Source organism: Mus caroli, chromosome 8 (genome assembly GCF_900094665.2).
Source record: "Mus caroli chromosome 8, CAROLI_EIJ_v1.1, whole genome shotgun sequence".
Classification (NCBI taxonomy): domain Eukaryota; kingdom Metazoa; phylum Chordata; class Mammalia; order Rodentia; family Muridae; genus Mus; species Mus caroli.
The window spans coordinates 73,160,018-73,180,577 of record NC_034577.1 but is presented as its reverse complement, the minus strand read 5'-3'; the positions used below and the strand labels follow the sequence as shown (position 1 = coordinate 73,180,577).

General features: G+C 37.2%; 1 protein-coding gene across 3 annotated transcripts in view; it reads right to left on the bottom strand.

Moving 5' to 3' along the window:
• Positions 1–20,560, bottom strand: part of Inpp4b (inositol polyphosphate-4-phosphatase type II B) — a 748,293-nt gene that overhangs the window by 376,900 nt on the left and 350,833 nt on the right. For all 3 annotated transcript variants that reach the window (XM_029480343.1, XM_029480345.1, XM_029480344.1), the window contains exon 3: positions 6,478–6,541. The gene's annotated coding sequence lies outside the window, so the exon portion shown is untranslated. The remainder of the gene's footprint in view (positions 1–6,477; positions 6,542–20,560) is intronic.

Sequence of the window (20,560 nt, the reverse complement as noted above, 5' to 3'; positions counted from 1 at the left end):
GTGGCATTGCAAGCTTGTACAACCTCTGTTGTCTTCTAAGAATAACATGTATAAGAACTTAAGGCAATGATGCAATAATGAGATGTTAATGTCTACATTTAAATGACAAAGGTTGTTCCTTGATATTTTCTTTAAAGTGTGTATTGCAAATATGGTATCCAGCAGTACATCTCCACTGTGTCTCAAGAGCAGGGATGTATAGAGATTATTATATGACCACAGGTTATTTTATATTTATTCAAGGAGAAGGCTAGAGAAGTGTGGCCTGAACAGTGGCAGATGCTTTAAAGTCCTTCTAAGTGAGGTCACACAGACACACACAGACGCACACAGATGCACACAGACACACACAGAGACACACATAGACAGACACAAACACACACACACAGACACAGACACAGTCACACACACACATTATATACACACATACATATCCAAGATCAGTTAGGTTTCATGTGCCTGAGCAAAATGAAAGTTAAAGTTTTGATTATATCCTCTGGGAATTCCTCATATCATTAAGGTTATTAATTCACAGAGCTCATTGAATTGCTTATGATGATACGTTTCAAATTCTAAGCAGTATTGATCAAAATATCTACAGTTTCGGATGATGCATTTCTCTCTCTTTTTTTTGAAATTTAAAATTTCAAAGTTAGACAGAAAACACATTTTATTCAAACACTGTCTTCTGCATTTTATTATTGTAGGCAAGAATAAATGTCGATGTGTGACTATTGGAATTTCACTTTAGCTCTGTAGAGAAGTTCACATAGTGCCCAGGGTTATCTACAAAGGATATAACATTTTTTCATTGCTGGATTCTTAGCTCTCTGATGCACACACAACCACACATCATAACTTAAAATATTTACTCAGTAAAATCACTCTACAGTGAACATAAGAATATGTACAGTGGGAAGCAAGGAAAATTGAGTAGCTAAACAAGTGACTGCAAATGAACAGGGGTGAAGAGTTACATTCAAGGACACTAAGACCCCTACACATTCATGCTGCAATTGTCTAAGACATGTCACAGAACTAGAACAAGCTATGGGTTGATTTAATAAATCCATCCATATCATGAGTTGTCTTCTGTGATCAGAAAGGAATGGCAGGCACTAAAACATGGAGGGACTGGGAATGTACTTTATGCCTGAAATATATATATATATATATATATATATATATATATATATATTATCATGAGACAACTTCACTACTTCTCCTTGCCTACCTTCCTGATGGCTTGTAGAGGTCAATTCCATGACTTCTTCTGTTCAAGCAAGAGGAAAAGTGAAGAGAAGATATACCCTCCATTTGTATGATATGCTTTTAATAAGCACCGAACATGTATAAAGTACATGGAACAAATAGAAATGTTTCCTCTTCAGCCTTCCATAACACTGGTTTTCAGTGCTTAATATTACCAGCACTGCAGCTGGGTCTATACTCAGCCCTACACCCTTCTCTCTGCACCCCTCTCTCTGGCCCCTCTCTCTGCACTCCTCTTGCGTCATTTCTTGCTCTGTCCTCCACATACCTCTGCCTTCATCCCTGTCACATAGAACTTCTGTCTCCTCTTTTCCCTGATAAGTACTGTGAACATTTTCTCACTAGTCTCTGCTCTTTGATTGATGTAACAATCTTGCCTTTATGCCATATTATTCTGGTGTATATGCTGGAGTTCCTCTCACATGGCATCTATAATTGTAGTCATTCACCAAGTGACTAGCAAGTGCTTAAAGCACTGACAACGACTATCAGTCAGCTTACCATGCTCTTCTGCTTAATCTGGCTTCTTGGACAATTTATTTCACTATATTATTCCTTGGATACACTTTTGTATATTGGGAAGATGCTCATTCCCATTTATTAGACTATGCCAACAACTAAATATATTAACCTGCACTATGTTTGGGGTGTGATGTTGGAAGCAGGATGTAGTACTGCAACTGAAGATTCTCCTGGTGACCAGAAGCAAATGGAAATGCATGCCATGCATTCTAAAGGACCACTGAAACAAGATCCACTCAATCTTTACCTGTGGTATACCCCTTCATGTCAAGAGAAGAGGCAGGGAGACTGTAGAAGCAGATATGCAGAAACAGTTCTCAACATCATGCACATGCAACTTATTAACCAAAGATGAAACATAGGAAAAGGCATATGGAAAAAGATGCATGAAACTTTCAATGAACCAAGGTTCCACTGGAGAGCAGCAGTTCTGGCCCCTGACTCTGAAGAATATAAACAGGAAATCGAGGACCCATTTATCCTGACACAGCCAACTGACAAGTCTTTTGTCATGATGTTTACAGGCTGAATTCCTCTCTCCAGTAATGCAGGTGTCAGGATGGGAGCAAATCATGAGTTTTCTCGTGGTTGACTCTCATGGAAGGGAAGGATAAGATGATACAGAAGAGAGAGGAAAGGAAGAGAACATGTCACTTGGGTTTCATAGACTCTGTGTTGAGCTCAGTTTCTACTGATGTCAAACACAGAACACTCTGAAAACTAAACAAATATTAAAGTAGTGAAATAATAATCTCATGGGGCACCTAGCGCTGCTCCATGAATTTCCTGTTCAATAGGAATTTAAAGATTTGTATGTCAAAAAATTTGGAGACAAATAAAGGAAGGAAGGGAGAAAGAGTGAGAGGGAAAGAGAAAAAGAATAAGGATGGTAGTAGGAAGAGAGGATTCTAAATGAAATTAAAGACAAATGGCCAAGGATGTGGACTATCCATGAATGTCAGCAAAGTGACCGATACAATGGAAGCAGCATATAGGTGTGATCTCATCTAATGGCAGCATTCACTGGAAGCTCGGATAATTCCTGCCGTTATGTGAGGCATGGTTTTTAACCCAAAGAATAGCATAAGTGGACTTATTTGTTCTGTGATACTGTGAACTGACAGTGTCACTCAATGAACCAAACACTGAGCACCTACTGAGTAAGCCTCAAAGTGCCATGTGCAATTCAGCAACATGCTGCCTTGACTATAAGTGGAGCTTACAGCCTGGGTGGAAGAATCTATAACATTATAACACCGCCAAGAGCCAGTTTGAATGAAAACATCAATGAATCTGCCTTTGAGTCTGCCTGTGTTGGACACAATCGATAAGCAGTCTCCATGCTTTCACTGGAGACACTCTGTGCTAGATATCGTGGTACATGTCCACAAAGCTAGCATCCTTTCTGGTTTGGCTTCCTGCTGTTTCCTTTCTAGTGCTCACTAATATACATCTAGGTTGCGTACGAAGCACCAGCCAGTATGTAATTGGAGACACCAGGTCAAATAGAAATCGTACTGAAAAATGAAATTAGAAAAATCTAAAGATAAAGATAGTGTGTACGAAATGTAGAGAATAGTTAAAGAGAATCCAGGGCAGCGCAGAGAGGGAGGGAGTTGATGTGTATCCGAGACTTCAGAATGGAAGACCACTATTCTTCCTAACAAAGAAAATAAAACTCTGGGAATTATAACCTATGAAGAATGAGAGATTTTACTCATCGGAAAAAGGGCCTCAGGAAGTTCACATTGCAACTGTGTAACAAATTCTCAGAGGCCCCTTCAAGCCCTCACTGGTTCTTGCTCAGTACGGGTGATCTCACTATTTCTGTTTTCCTCTTGACTTGCTTCCATGTCAATCCATGTTGATCCTTTGCCTTTCTTTTCCTTGTCTTAAGAAACTATTTTCAATTAAGATTTCTAGTTATATTCCAAATTTGAAATGCTTCCTTAGTAGAAAGCAAACGAGAAGATGAATAGTGAAAGGGAACTACCTCGTGTTTCTCGGCAGGTAAAACAGAGCCTTGGGGAATTATTTCTGAAATCCTTCCTTTTCAATAATAATTAAGATGTTGAATTCATCTATAAAAACCCATGGTCTTTCATACAGAAGTGATAAACTTTCTCTTGGTAAAGTGTGAATGAGCTATAGATCTGAGTCCTTGGGACTTTTGTCGCCTCATGTAGGCAATCCCAGCATATATATTCTTTAACATATGGACCTAAGCCTCGGCTCTACTCGCTGGCCCCGCTGCAAGAAGCTTGCTTGATCTGGGGATTAAGGGTGGGCTTAAGTTATGAGAATTTAAAAATTAAGACTAAGCATTTTTTGGCGAAAAGAAATGAGTCAGGTTAGTTAAGATGCAAACAGTAATTTTGTGGTTTTCCTGTGTTGATTTGACTTTAAAAACCAACATTGCTAATGCTGTTATTAAACATTATTTATTAAGCTCTTATTTCAGAGATCCTTATTGTCACCTAAAGCTATCTCTTCACTTCCAAATATACTGAGTACTTGAAGCAACTAGCCATATAATCTAGGCAATACCCTGTGCTAGGTGAAGTTAAACCGCCCATGTGAGGAGATACCCTGGCATCAGTTGTCTGGGTTTTAGGAAACTACCTGTGCTGGTTTAGTATCCATAAACATAAAATGGGCCTCAGTTCCTAAAAGCATGCTTGGCTCAGCTGTAAAGGAATATGTTAAAACAGATTCCAAGAAAATCTAATGAAACTACTCTCACTACAATCCTATAAATAGATTTGGGAAATATTTAGATAAGTAGAACATAAACGTACAATATTAAACATTCAAGTTCGTGGTTGCACATAGATGTCTGCCAATGTGTGTGTGTGCGTGCGTGCGTGTGTGTGTGTGTGTATGTGTGTGTGTGTGTGTGTGTAGTGTGTTAGAGTGATGTGTTCTTAAAAATAATTTGTTTATTTTTATTGTATGTACATTGGTGATTTGATTGCATATATGTCTGTGTGAGGGTACCAGATCCCCTGGAACGGGAGTTACAGACTACAGACAGTTATGAGCTGCCATGTGTTTGCTGGGAATTGAACTCAGGTCCTCTGGAAGAGCAGCCAGTGCTCTTAACTCCTGAGACATCTCTCCAGTCCCCTGGAGTGATTTTTTAATACATTAGGTAAAAGCTATCTCTATATCATACAAATGCTGATTTCTAAACCAGCATTTCTGAATCTGATTACAGGTCAAGTTTTGATACATCACTTGTATTAATGTTTTGTAAACATTCCTTCTCTCACCTGATTAGTAAACTAAGAATCTTATGGCCTATTGCAAAGTCAGGAGGGAGAAGATGGGACTTTCGGGAAGAGATGGGATTGTGGGAGAGGAACTAATAAGCCACGTGGCAAACATAGAACAGGTGAGTTATTAAGTTATGAGCTAGTTGAGAATGAGCCTAACTATAAGGTCTAGGCATTCATAATAAATGTCTCCCATTATTCAAGAGCTGGTGGTCCCCCCAAAGGTCCTTTAATAGTAGTGTTTGTGTGTGTGTGTGTGTGTGTTGATTTTGCTTTGGTACGATGTATAAAGAGTTGATGCTGTTATTCTGTGCTTAAAGCAGCTGATAATTTCAGCCTTCAGATACTTCCAACCTCTCTTTACCTCAGACCTTGATATGAATTATGTTACAGGGAAGTTGCACCCGAAGGTAAGAAACCATTGGACACTTCTCCAATCAGCAGTGACCCAATTTCACTGTACTTCCCCAGGAGATGAAATGCAAAGTTTGAGGGAAAGGGAGAGATCTGAAACCATCTCTGTGCTGCGAATCAAGAGAAAATACATGGGCCAGGAACAACAGCAAAAACAAAACATACATTAAATTTAAAAAGGCAAATGGTCCATAGTCACCTTATGATAGATATTAAGCCCCTGTCGTGCCAGGCTGGTTTCTTTCTTCACCTTAAACTTAGCTCATGTCTGTCTCCACCTGCATGACCATAATGATGTCACACTACCCATTCTATTTCTTATTTCTTAGTCCTTTTCTTTTCCCATCCCGCTTTTCTTCCTTCCATCTCCCTTCTTTTCTTCTCCTTTTCTTCCTCCTCTTCCTCATCTTCCTCTGTTTCCTCCTTCCATTTTTATTTTATGCTCATAAATATTCCTGAGTATCTTTATATAAGCTCACACTTTACGTCTTAATTTAAAAGACACCCAGAAAATAAACTCTATTTATCCAAACTCAGTAAACTATTTCATTCTTTCTCAGTGTGTTGCCCTATTGAATGCTGCACTTTTCCTTAATAGCATTTAATCATAAACTCTTCTCACATATGGATATTTGCTTATATTATTTCTCCCACTGGACATTAAGTTCTGTAAAGGCAAGAGTGAACATTCCTGTGCTGTGCAGTCTTGTAAAAGCCTTTCAGAGGTCGCTTCCTAATGGGTAATGATACTTTGTTAATTTTCACATTTCTGTCTATACCCAGTGTACCTGAAGCTTCCAAATATTACCTTTGTAGACAAAGCAATTAATTTATATTCATAATATACTCAACTGCCTTTCAGTATGCATTCACACTTATCTAAGTCACCAGACAAGCACTGCTATGAAACAGATTGTTAACAAAGAAGTAATATGCTTGAACAGTTATCATTGCAATGCTTATTATGTATTGTTATGGGGAATGACTCCTGTACCTGATATAGGTTGTGTTCTTCAACTCCTTGTACCTTTGATTATTGTTTTGCTGGTTTTAGGGCTCTGTAAAGTACAAAAGAACAAAGTTTTAGAATGTTGTATTTTACACACACACACACACACACACACACACACACACATCTTATTAAAGTATCCATCCATGAATACATCAAATAAATACACAGCATTATAAACATGGGGAATGCATTACATTGTTCATAAAATACTAGTTCTAGTCTGAGTTAATAACCTTGTAGCTCAGAGTTTACTAGAAGAATCATCATTGTCCTCTATGTCCTCCTCACATGTGCCCCGTACTGTTCTTTGCCAGACACTGCTCTACATTGCATAGATTAATTCATTTATTCCTCATACCATAGGCCATCTTGAGTTCAACACAGTAGATCTATATTACCCAAACCCTACACATTCCAAGAATGACTGTCTACAAGGCTAGCCTTTAGTTGGCTTCTGGGGGATAACTTCTGAACTCTTGAAACAGTCTGATAAGAGGCTCTGGACTTTTCAAACCTTAGAGTCATCTGTACCTTGTCTCTCCTCTTCCCAGTATTACCTTCCTCCTCACCTTTCAAACCCTCCCCCTCCTCATATTCACATCATCTCTCTTCAGTTTCTCTTCTCACATCATAGCCCCCTTTCCTTTCCTAGTGTCTGTATTTATTCCAGGTTTTATGCCCACAAAAGACAGGGAATAATATTGCTTTACATTTACATAAGATTACATAATAAATGCATGTATTTGTGTATGTGTATAAAGGCATCACTGTTGCATTTCATTGCTTCACAAAACTTGAACGTGAGTTTCTGTTACTGAAGACACCATATACTTTAGACAAAGGACTTGAAGGAATCCAGCTGGATCCTACCCAAATGTCTCTTCCCTAAGGGATGATTTTCATAGTACCAGAAGATCTTATGCAAGATGTCAAGGGAAAAAGAATCAATAGTCCTACCCAGCTGTGACACCAAGACCCACAATGGCTAGCAGAACAAGAGATACCCAGGTGCACCACTGGCACTGTATCTCAGTAGTAACAAGCACCTATCTAATTGGACATTAGATGCACTCAGTAGGAGGGGCTTTATGCTTCATACTAGAAATCTAGCCACCTAGTCATGGCTGTGAAGCTATGGAGACTAAAGGTGAACCTACAACTGACATTTCTTGAGTAAGTATCATTTCCAACACTATTCTAAATGCATATTCTTAGAGCAACAGGTAAATGTCTTGTGTCTCTCATTACAGAAGCTTCTATTTGCAGCAGATAGAAAACCTTACAGAAAGCACAGCTGGTCAAAATGCAGAGAATGATAGTGGGGTACCCAGCTCAAGTGACATATTTAACCAGCTCCCTACACCAAAATCACAGAGCACTGTGGAAGAGGGACCAGTAAATCTAAGGGCCAAAGGATCAGGAAATCTGCTGCGAAATAATGTCTTCTATATATTATAGAGAGGAGCATGTGTGAAACTCAACAACATGGTTGTTTAAACAAGATGTCAAAGATGACAACACCAGTTGACATACAATATGAATAAAGGTGATCTCACAACACCCTATTCCTTGAGGAAGAGCAACAGGTAATTAATGACTGCTGGGAATATCTGTCTTCCCCAGAGATGAAAAACAGTAATGAATTAATTGGAGATGACAGCTGATGAATATATAGGATACCTTATATGAGATACTTTTAGTTAATTCTTTAAAGGCATGCCTAGGCATGGATGATGCTTTACTCTTTATTGTTCCAGGTAGTCAGATGAGTATATTACAAAGCATGGCTTAGAATGAAGACCTGACAATGCTTTAGGGAAAGGGACACTGGAGTCTAGACAACTAAAGTCAGTCATTCACATGCTGGCTCATGTAATTAACTTCAGCTAGGACTCTGGAGCTCAGAGTCCAAATGAGTTCACTTGATTTTCCATAACTCATTCCTGTTGCATCTTTTTTGCTGAGATCTCTGAGCATGGATGTACAGGACTCCATCAGAAAGAGATACCAAAAGTCATTCTCTGAGTAGCTTCATGAGCCTTCTCCTACCATGAATTCAAGTTTACATCTTTTTACTCTTGTAAAATATGCCAAGGTTGTTCAGCTCTTTTGAGTATTAGGAAGGCTCTTAGTGCCTATATGAGAGTGGCCCTGGGGACATAAGTACTTTCTGACACAGGAATCAGTATATGAAAGGAACTGAGCAAAGGAAGCTCATGTGTCACAGTCATAGTCCTGTCATTAGTTGGAATCATTAAGTTAATTCTAGCACAATGTTATTGATTGAAATTTTGAACATTTTGCCCATATGGAACGTTTTCTTTAATCACCGTATTTATTTTTATATGCCATGCATAAGTATATTTTAAAATGCCACCTTAGCCCATTCCTTGTATTTACAATAAGGAAAGATAACTTTCAAATTTTTATCTTCATTATTAACTACAAATATTTCATTTTATCTATAAGAGTTATAATAAACTAGCTCATGTCAAGGTCGTTGGGTCAATATACAGGAATGAATATGATAAAGGAAAATATTTCATTGAGTTAATTATACTTTTTTAAACTGTTGTGCTACTAAAAAACAAAATTCTTCCAGTGATGACAGTGATGAAGGTGCAACATGTGAATCCCTTTCACATTGATTCCCAGGCCACACCAAAAGGTAAAATATTCAGATATGCAAGTTGCTTCCAGAAAATGATGTAGTATATGCGTGGAGCCCAAATGCAGCTTATCTAAGTTGTATCTTAATAATAGTAATTAACAAGACTTAAGGTCAATGCTATGAAAATAGATATGCTATATTCTTTAGAATGTAATAACAAAAAATATGCAAATTATCCGTACAGATAGAATAAAAAATTTTTATATTCAGGGATGAGCTCAAGGATATAGAATACATTGATAAAAAGAGCCAATGGCAAATGGCTTTTAATTTAGGCAATTAATTAAACTACAGTGGAGTAAAAAAATACATCAAACCTACATTGAGAAACAAAATATTCCATCACTAATTCTCTTAAAAGATCTGATTTAAATGTGATAGATCCAGTAATGCATTGGATAAGTGATAGGAATTTTTATAATAAGAAGTTAGATAAAACATTAAAACTGAAGGAAATATAACCTATCAATCAGTTGTGAAGTAGATGCAAACCAAACTGTAATACACAAGTCACATAAAAATGGCATATGTTTGGCATATTAATCTTTTATTTTGGTAGATGCTAGAAAAGATACTCTGGTCATGAGGTCATGATACCTGAGATGGTAACTTCATGCTAGCACTTGAACATACTATACGTTACCCATCTTTTAAAGGTCACCAAGAAATTAACATTTTAAGCTGGGCCTTTAATCCCAGCACTCGGGAGGCAGAGACAGGTGGATTTCTGAGTTCAAGGTCAACCTGGCCTACAAAGTGAGTTCTAGGACAGCCAGGGCTTACACAGAGAAACCCTATCTCAAAAAACAAAACAAACCAAAAAAAAAAAAAAAAACAAAAAAAACCAAAAAACAAAAAACCACCACCAACAACAAAACAAACAAAAAAGAAATTAACATCGTGTCCCCTTGTACATATTACATGAGTCAATGTCCCTTCCTTAGTATCACAATAAAGTGAATATCATTACATTAAAAATGGTGGTGAGTCTATCCATACAAAAGAAGTATAGCTGCTTAGATATAAAAACATTTTCATGTGATACATAGTACCCCAACATGTCCTTAAATGACTTTTTAAATGCAAGAAAATAAATAAATAAGAATTATAGAATAATTTTGCAAGTCCAAAGAATAAAATTTTATGATGCAGGAACCTCTGTTGTGTAGTATGAACCTGAATCTCTCAGGCTTCTTTTGTCCTTGTTGTGGTGTTACTCATTGCTTATTAGTCCCCATCCTGTAGCCAGAACTAATATTTGCTCTAATCTTCTGAAGGCCATAGACCCACTAAACAAACACCCCAAGGAAGTTATTGCAAAAAGTAAGTCTCATTTAACACTTATCATCATTACCTGCTCAGTAAATTATCAAACAGGACATTTCTATTCATTAGAATATGAGCATTTCTTTTAAGACAAACAGTAAAGTTCTATTATAAGTGACTTCCTGGTCTTAGACCATATTGAACATTATTGTTTATGATTATGATGTGTCACATTCAAAGAGGTAGACATGGCACCATCTGGGATTGCTTTTTCCATGACAGAGGTCAGTGTATTCTTTGGTCTGTGTCTCCCTTCTCAAGTCCAGTCTTCCCTTCTACTATAGATGTCTAGGCTTATGTGGATCAATCTAACAGGAACTGTACTGGAGACTGTTGTGTTTTACTTGCTGACCCACAGAAGACACGTGGATTTTAGATGCTTTATACTGACCTGAGATATCTGGGTGATTTTGGAGAAGTGCCTTCTCGGTAAAAGATTTTGTCATATGTTAACCATAGGAGCTGGGAAGGTTGAGTTGAAAAGTGGTCATTGTTCAGAGAGAATAAAAGATCCAGTGCCTCAGGGAATCTTGAAATACAGAAGTCTTCAAGTATCCCAGAAACAAATCAAGCCTTTGTTCCCTACAAGGGCTGGGATTTATATATCTGTTTAACATAATATCTATATGTCCTCATTGAATGTTATTATAATTAACCTCTTCTAAAATAAGGTGAAAAATTCTATCCCCTACATCAACTTTCTAAAACATTACTACTGTAGCCTAATTTCCATCATTTATTTCAAGAGCAAAGTGCAATTTAGCAGTCATGAAGGTTAACCTCAAAATGGTCTTAAATCAACTGTATAATACTTCGAATTGTTAGAATTAATAAAATAACTCAAGCATATTCCCAGGATGCAAGGTAAATTTGTAACAATAACTTTTCTATGTAATAGTAAGAAATAAAAAGTAAACCGTTCAAAATATATGAAAGTGATTTCCCAGTAGTAGCAGTAATAACCTGAATTGTTGCTGCAGTAACAACAAAATCAATAAAGTAACTTATGAATAGCTGTGTAAATAAAATTATAAAAAGCTGTAAAACGAACTAAGGCATGATAATGCAAGCATGAGTGGAAAAGTATTTACAATAAAAATATCACTTTTGCACAAATTAACTTCTATTTTTAATACAAATCAAGCAAAAATTCTAATGGGAGTAATTTTACAGCCTGTTAAATTTTTCCTGAGTTCATTGAAGCTGCATATCATAAAGAAAATTTTGAGTATGGATGCTAAAGATGTTTGCTCTAATGATAAAATATGTCATTGTGATACAACATTTAACACCATACAGAAATGACTCGGAAAGGAATGTACATATTTATGGTACCATATGGGAACCTGCCAAATGTACTGCTTTATTCATCCTGGCATTCAACAGTACGCAGCACCTGACAGGTACAACCATGCTACATATGGAAATGGCGGCGAATTACTTTACCCTCAGATTAATTTTGGAGGGGAAAAATTAATTGCCATTTTCATTAGTATAATTTAATTTAAACTGACATGGACTCTATGGAAACAGACAGAGAGAAACATAAATTAAGGGTGCATTAAAAGAACTACAAGTGCAAAGGAAAAAAAATTGTCGAGGAGATGTGGAGAAAATTGCCTACATTTTAGAAAGAAAAACACATTTGTAATATCCAGCATGGATACCAATTGCAGGTATATTGTGGAGACAAACACAAAGAAATACAAAGTAAAAATAAAAGTAAATGATGTTCATTTACATACAGTTTTATAGAGATCAAGAGTGCTTTGGAAACCTCTAAGCTTATACAAAGAAAACATCAGGCATGTTATACTAGAGAAAAGTCCTTTTCTTAAACATCAAAATAAAAGTAGATGCTATTTGCAATTACTCTACTACATTAAAATATATTTTAAATAAATACTTAATACTAAGAGATAAGTAGTTAAAGGATAATTTACAATCGGAAACATAACTCCTAAGTAAATACTGTATAATACTTCAAAAATTGTTAGAATTAATAAAATAACTCAAGTATATTCCCAGGACACACGTGTTTGACTTCTTTAGTAAACAAGGAAATAATTAGTAAAGCAGTGATCAAAAAAAATTCATCTAACATATTGGCAATGAAGAAAGAATATTCAAGTTTGAAGCTGCTTTGAACTCCATTTTCCTGCATCCCAAAACACTTTCTCTGAGTGTCCTTGTACCTGTATCAGAATATCAAGAATCACTCAAACTCCATGTTGTTAATGGATGGTACTCATACCAAGAACATTGTATCTTAACAGCTGCCAAATATGTTTTAGGTAACCTATTGTGAAGCATTCACCATGGACTTAAAGGCACCACAGTCAACATTTGGAACAAGCATGCAGAATAATAACAGGTGAGATTACAAAATTGTTTCTTCATAATAGTACAAGCAGAAGTGTGGCACTGGCTTCCCAGAAAATGGCTTTTCAGAAAACATTCATTCATACTTTCAATGTGGCAATTTTCAGCAATTCTAATTATAGGATTCTATTCTAGGGAAGTAAATAGAAACGCAGGAAGAAAGTAAGCCAGGTGTGGCAGCTCACACCTAGACCATGCATTAGAAAGCCTGACAGTAAGCTCACAGCATAGGTAGAGCCATCCAGAGCTTGAGAGAGAGAGAGTTCCAGGCCAGCTGGATCCATCCCAAAACAAAGGAGAAAGAAAGAAAAAGAACAGAGGAACAAAAGAAAGAAAGAACGTACGAAGAATTTTTGCAGTATACATTAAATAGGAAAAATTCGAATGTGCCTAGATATTAACAACAGAAAATATTTGGAAATGTAGGTTATATTAATAGAGTTGAATATTTTCACCATTATGCAGATACTCATGAAGAGTCAAAAATTCTCAAAGGCTCATAGGGCAATGCGGAGTTTACATAACAATATTCAGAGTTGTATTTCCTTTCTGAGAATGGTGTCCTGCAGCCAGTGAGACTCCGGGGAACCCTAACCTTCTGTCTCTGTTCTCATTAATATATTAGTAAGGTTTCTCATCTATAAAGTGATATAAGCAACTAATAATAATAATGTAGTAATTATAATAATAGCAAATCATATTTTCTCTATGTAATAACAAATTTAGAAAATTCCAAAGACCTAAGAAGACCTATCATACAATAAGGTTTCACAACTGCAGCTGTAGCATTTATGTTACTTATTGAGCAAGAACCAATTCTATCCATACCAGAAAATTTAGATGATAATATCTGGGCTTGTTGGAGGTAGACCAGCGTAGCTGCTTTGCTGAGCAGAACCTGGAGCACGTGGGTTTTATGTTTGGAAAAGTTCAACTGTTCACGTAGAACCAAAGCAGATATCAGAACCCTGTTTCTGATTCTTCTTGAATTTGAGTGCAAGCATGTGTCCTGATTCTATGATGTGATAGGACATAGAGTCAGCTCAGAACATATGCTTCACAGAAGCCATCTGGCTCTTTATTCTGGGAAGTGACACCTCTGCCAACTCTAAGAAGCAACCAAGCCGAGACTCAACCCTCAGGCATTGTGTTTGGTATTTAGGCAAATGCTGGTGGGCCAGAATCATCCCAAAGCCATCCCACTTTGGGGCTCCTAGGAGAAAGGCCTTTAGATCTGAACTTCTACACATCTGCTATTTATTTTAGTGAAACAGACAATTTCTTTTCATTACATCACACACACACACACACACACACACACACACACACACACACACACACTCACCTTTTATAAGTGCATTGGAGAAATATATTTTAAAGTACGGAGTAGATTGTATATTTGTGGCTAAAAGCCATGGATATACAGATGCAAACCAATGGGAATTTTCTTTTCATATTAAAGGGAAAATATATTTAGCAGTAGTTTGTAGCATCATTTAAAGCACTATGCACAACTCAGATTCTCTTGTTAGACAAACCCTTTGAAGATTAGCATGTGTCACTGTATCAGGTCACTTTTCTGTCATTTGAATCCCCTTTACTCCTTGCCCTGGTCAGACTATCTCCCCCAGTGATAATGAGTCCACTAAAGCACCACTCCAGAAGCAAGCCAGACATCTTATGCCTTGATATTTGACTGTTACAAAGCTTTTCTTTGGATGTAGAACTGATAATGGATTAGGAATTTTTCTCTCTCCTTGGTGGGAGGAGGAGGTGATACCTGGGACTGGTTTATTGCTCCTAGTAAGCTACATCCTAATCCTTTGCATTCTGATTCTTGGAGTAAATTTTTGCTTAAAACATTATTGACTTAGGGAACATCATTAAAGACAGATATAAGAGCCACCCAGGAACACTGGGAAATGCTGTCTTATAGATATGTCATGACTATTACACATGTAAACACAGCAACGGTGCGTCAGTACATACTTGTGTATATGTAGTGCATATGTCCACATATAAGAGACAGTCTAATTGGAAAGAAACAGTGGCTCAGAAAGAATGAATGAGAGTGAAGGTAAGCATAATCATAATATATTACATACATGACATACAAAATTAAAAGAGCCTTTGCCCATGGCAAGGTCAGTGGGGATAATATTTATATACATATATGTATATATATATATACACATATATATACACACACATATAATATGTGTGTGTGTGCGTGTATGTGTGGGCGTGCGTGTGTGTGTGTGTGTGTGTGTGTGTAATACACATACATATATGACTGAGGTCTTGGTTTCTTTCCCAGAACTAGCTAGTAAATTCAAAGGGATAAAAATGCTGATACTCTTATTTGTTGGAAGCTCTCTTTTTAGTTAAGAGAGCTGTTTATGGCAAAGGACCATGACATTTGGATTAAGCAGCAGCTTACTGAATGGGAAAAGATTTTCATCCACTACACAGTCAATAGTGGGCTAATATTCAAAATACATAAAGAACTCAAAAATCTAGATATCAAGAAAAATAAGTCAAGTAAAAATGGGGCACAGATTTAAAGAGTGAGTTCTCAAAAGAGGAACACAAGTTGCTGGGAAATATTAAAGAATGTTCAACATCCTTAGTCATCAGAGAAACACAAATCAAAACCACTCTGAGATTGCATCTTACACCCATCAGAATGGCTAAGATCAATAAAATCAAGTGACAGCTCATGCTGGAGAGGACATGTGGTAAGGGAAATATTCATCTACTATTCGCGAGAGTGCAAACTTGGACAGTAACTAAGAAAATCAGTATGTCAGATTCCTGGGAAGATGGGAATCAATTCACCCCAAGATTCAACTATACACGATTCTTGGTCATATACCCAGAGAATGTTTCATCCAACCAGAGACACTTGATCATCCATGTCTTGCTACTTTATTCATAATAGCCAGAAATTGGAAAGAATCCAGATCTTCTGCAACAGAAGAAAAAAGAAGAAAGAAAGAAAGAGAGAGAGAGAGAGAGAGAGAGAGAAGAAGAAGAAAAGAAAAGAATGGTACATTTATCCAATGGAGTATTACTGAGCCATTTAAAAATATGACATTATGAAATATGTAAGCAGATGGCCATAACTAGAAAAACATCATCTGGAGTGAGATAACCCAGACCCAGGAAGGTAAATTTGATATATGTTTATTTATATGTGGATATTAGCTGTTAAGTCAATAATAACCAAATTACAACCCATAGAATCACAGAAATTAGGTATAAAGACTGGAAAAGGGATAAATCTCCCTAGAAAATGAAAACAGAATAGTTATGGATCAGTGGGGGAGATAGCAGGTTTTAATGGCAGAATCAAGTAGGAACAGGGAGGGGAGAGAGAACTTAGGGGAAGACAGCTAAAATTAAGTTATATTTGAGGGATAGTTTAGAAACAAAATAGTATAAGATTATACTATGGGGATATTGAGCACCAACTTAGCATCTCTTGTCACTAAATAAAGCTCCCTGTACTGGGATAGTATCGTATGTAATTGAAATATGGACCAAATGAGTCTTATGAGTGTTATCTACATAATCCAGGCTTTTGCCAAGACTATAGGTTACTTGCCACAAACTGACAGCAAAGCACATTACTGAACACAACACCTACACACTGCATTCAACATAAACAAGTAGAGATAATGCCTTCACCATATTTTCTAGAACCTTTGGTACAGGTAGGTAATCTGCATGCTACCAATAAAAGGAAGTATCAATCCAGTCACAAACTCTTTGATTTACACTGTGGAGATGAATGGGAGGGGAGAGGTGGAGAAACTAGGAGTGGTGGAGAGAGAAGAAACAGAATTGGCATATAGTATATGAGAAATAAAATCCATTTTCAACTACAGGTGAAAAGGATTTATCTAAGCTAAAGTAAACATTTAATTTTCTTTTATTAGTTGAAGAAACACCCTTTCAAAGCCTTAAGTGATTATCAAATGTTTGATTAGCAGTTTGTCTTTTTTCCTTACAATCATTACGAATCTCTTTCTCTTGGGCCAGAGGTTGTAGCTTTAATGAGAGAGTGCTAAAGTGCATGGAATGCAGAAGGCATTCAGCATTGCCAAAAATCAGCTGGTTTTCCATATTGAGCCAAAACACATTTCTGAAATGTTCTTTTGGTGATTATGAACATTCTTTACTACACAGCTGAGATGCTCAGTTCTTAAACCCCTGGGTTAGCTTTCCTGCTCAGGAGATGCTCAGATACATGCTTCTACACCAATCCACAGTTTCCTGGGTAGCGTGTTACTGCAAAGCAGAGACGGACGGTGCCACAGTCTCTCTGCTTCTTCAGAGCTTGGATTCATCATTTCTTTGATACATGAGAAGTAAACAAATTTTCTGCTGTTCCTGGGATCTAACTTCAAAAGAAATTTGGAATCCAATACAACACACCAAGATTTAAACAGAGGAAAACAAAACTTTCCAATTTTTTTTTCTTGAACCAGGTAGCCAGATATAAAAACAAAACCTAGAGTATTGTTGCCCACTATATCTTCTTACTGACCCGAAGATGCTTAAACTTGGATAACTTGTTTTCTAATAAAGATTAGAAGTCTAAAGTTGGGTACTTTCTCTAGCTCCTCCATTGGGGGCCCTGTGATCCATCCAATAGCTGACTGTGAGCATCCACTTCTGTGTTTGCTAGGCCCTGGCACTGTCTCACAAGAGACAGCTATATCTGGGTCCCTTCAGCAAAATCTTGCTAGTGTATGCAATGGTGTCAGTAATTGAGGAAAATACCTAAAAAAAAAAAAAAAAAAAAAAAAAAAAGAAGAAGTCTTAAGTTGTTGATCATGGGAAATAAGAACCCCTAAGAAGGAAGTGGTTAGTTAGTGAGGTTGATTCTCAGTCTAGCAATTTTAAGACTTGTAAAGTCAAAGTGTAGAAGCCACTTTAGCAATAATGTAGAAAGATGTGATGTCCTTCTTGTAGTGCTCTACTAATATGGCAAAGCCATGGATAGGATCTGTAGGACCAACTGTATAAAGTATTAACTTACTCATTTCCTACTACATTTTTATAAGATGTGGTGTGGTGTGGTGTGGTGTGGTGTGGTGTGGTGTGCGTGTGCGTGTGCGTGTGTGTGTGTGTGTGTGTGTGTGTGTATGCGTGTGTACATATGGATATTCCTGTGTGTTTGGGCACATGGAGATCAGAGGAGAATTTGCAGATTCTGTTCTCTCAATTCTGTGGCTCTCAGGGATCAACCTCAGGCTTGGTTGGGGTCAAGTACCTTTACATTCTGAACTTTCTAACTGGCCCAAAGATATTTAAAATGTAGTAATGTTTTCTAATAAAGATTAGAACTCAAGTCATTGATCATGTGAAATATAAACCTACAAGCTACTGATCAACATTATTTTATTTAAGCCCTGATTTCCTTTCCATCAATAAGTGGAAATGTCAAATGAAGTGGCCAGCAGAAGTTTGATGTCATGATCCTTCTGATTATCACTCCAGGTGTGGATTTTGTTCTGTGGTTGAAAACCAACAGATGCATCTTCTGTATGCTAAATATTTCAATACTTATTTCAATGTTCTTATTTCAAATAAGAGCTGCCCTACCTAAAACTAGGCAATGCTTGCACAGTCATCAGTGAAGGCACATGTTGACTTCTAGCTGGCCCCAGATACACTTACTGAACAGTATTCATTTCTTCCATTATCTGGGTAGTACCGTGTTTTGTGATAGTTAACTTTGAAAGTTTAGTCACTTAAGCTCTTTACTCAAGAATCTAATTTGGTGTGTAAAGGGAACATGCAGGTGAAGAAGGAATCTGCCTAATGAAATATTTCAGAAACCTAGTCACACACACACACACACACACACACACACACACACACTCACACACACACTCACACACACACTGCATATCACCTGAAGAGCACTTAGTCACCCTATATGTGCATCCAGTAGAGAAACGAAGGGTGAGACAGACTGAGCATTTACTGGCCAATGTTGGGATTTCCAATAGTTCAATTGAGAGGCAAGAAATATGAGGCTGAGAACATGTATTATAATTCTAAAAGAGGGACAGGATCTCTCGTCACAATGCATTTATGATACTCAACTGGTCCATGGAAGGCACCAGGCATATGCCTGGACCAGAGCTGGATATCTCCATAAGGAAGTGCACAAAGGGCTTTCATAAAACTGTATGTGAGATACATAAAAACTAAAGACAATCAGGAAAGAATGATAACTATAAGCAGTTAACACAGCTTGGACAACATAAATCAGTGATCCAAAAGGAAAGATCCTCTTCCCAAGAATATTATTTCCATTATCATGTAAATAAAAATAAACTGCTTCACACAAGTTCATCTGGGATGTTCAGCAGCTGCCCATTTCTAGTCCTCATTGGGTCTCTGCATGGAATCAGCCTTGTTTTGTGGTTTCTCACATCCTCTCTGTGAACACTGCATCATCTTTGACCTGATGACATTTCACCAGCTCACTTGAAGTCTTTTTTACATCACAGAGAAACTGCTTCCCTTGTATCCTTTTAGAATTAAATTATTTATGATATGGTGGCTTGTGATACTGTGTTTTGTTAATATAAGATATCTATTAACTTTTAACTTTTTTATACCATATCTTTATATAAGGAAATCATTGCCCTTTATTTAGTGAGTAAGGGAACATGTAAAGAGAATTTATAAAATAAGGTATATGTTTTTGAAAAACACTGCACACCATTATTATGTGAACAATGCAGATTCAGTAAAATCAGCATGAGTGTGATACTTTTCTGGAAATCTCCCAAGTTCATCAACCTTAGAGAAGAAGGCACCTCTGAGCTAAAAACTGTTAAGTCACATTTCAATCAAAAATACAACTAGGTCATCCCCCTGAACACAAGCCAACAGGCACAAGATTAGCACTGGGAAGTTAAGGAAGGTGGACTTCCACTTCCTCCAAACATTTAAAGCTGGCTCAAGAGAGGTCATGTACTTTATCTCATGTGGTCTAGTGCATAGAAAACACTAGAACAAAAAGCTCTCTGAGACACAAAGCAGCAATCCTTCTGATGGCATTAGTCTCTGCATCATTTTCATGGTGAGAAAAATAAGAGAGAGAGTTAAACATTAGAAGAAAAATAATAAGACAATACATGGATGTTAATAAAGAAGTAATTTTAAATTAAAATATTCAAGAGCCTGTGTAGGAATTATGAAGACTGTATGAAATATGCTGAAAAAAAAATACACATTAGAACCAAAGTACAGTCACGACTAATAGAGGGAAACAAAAAATATCATTATATCAGGAAAAGCACATAGGCTTTGCTTAAAGTTCAACCAGCCTTATCAACTATGAGATAATACTGTATAAACATGAAATTTTAGCTCTTCAAACTGGACAAGTTTCCTGGACAATGGTTAAATGTCATCAATCAATCTCATGAACTGGCTTGTGTTAACACCTTGACTCCAATCTATAGAAAATTGAGCAGAGAGACATCCGGCACCCTCCCAGTCGGAGGACAGTGACCTGCCCTGCAGGGAGCGCCATCTTGGCTCCGGGACTCCGCCGAGCTTAGTCTCTACAGGTCAGAGTGGGGACCACGGGGGCAGACGGCTTCTGGGACAGGCAGGAGCCACAGAGCCGCTGAGGCAGCACCCTTTTGGGGCCGC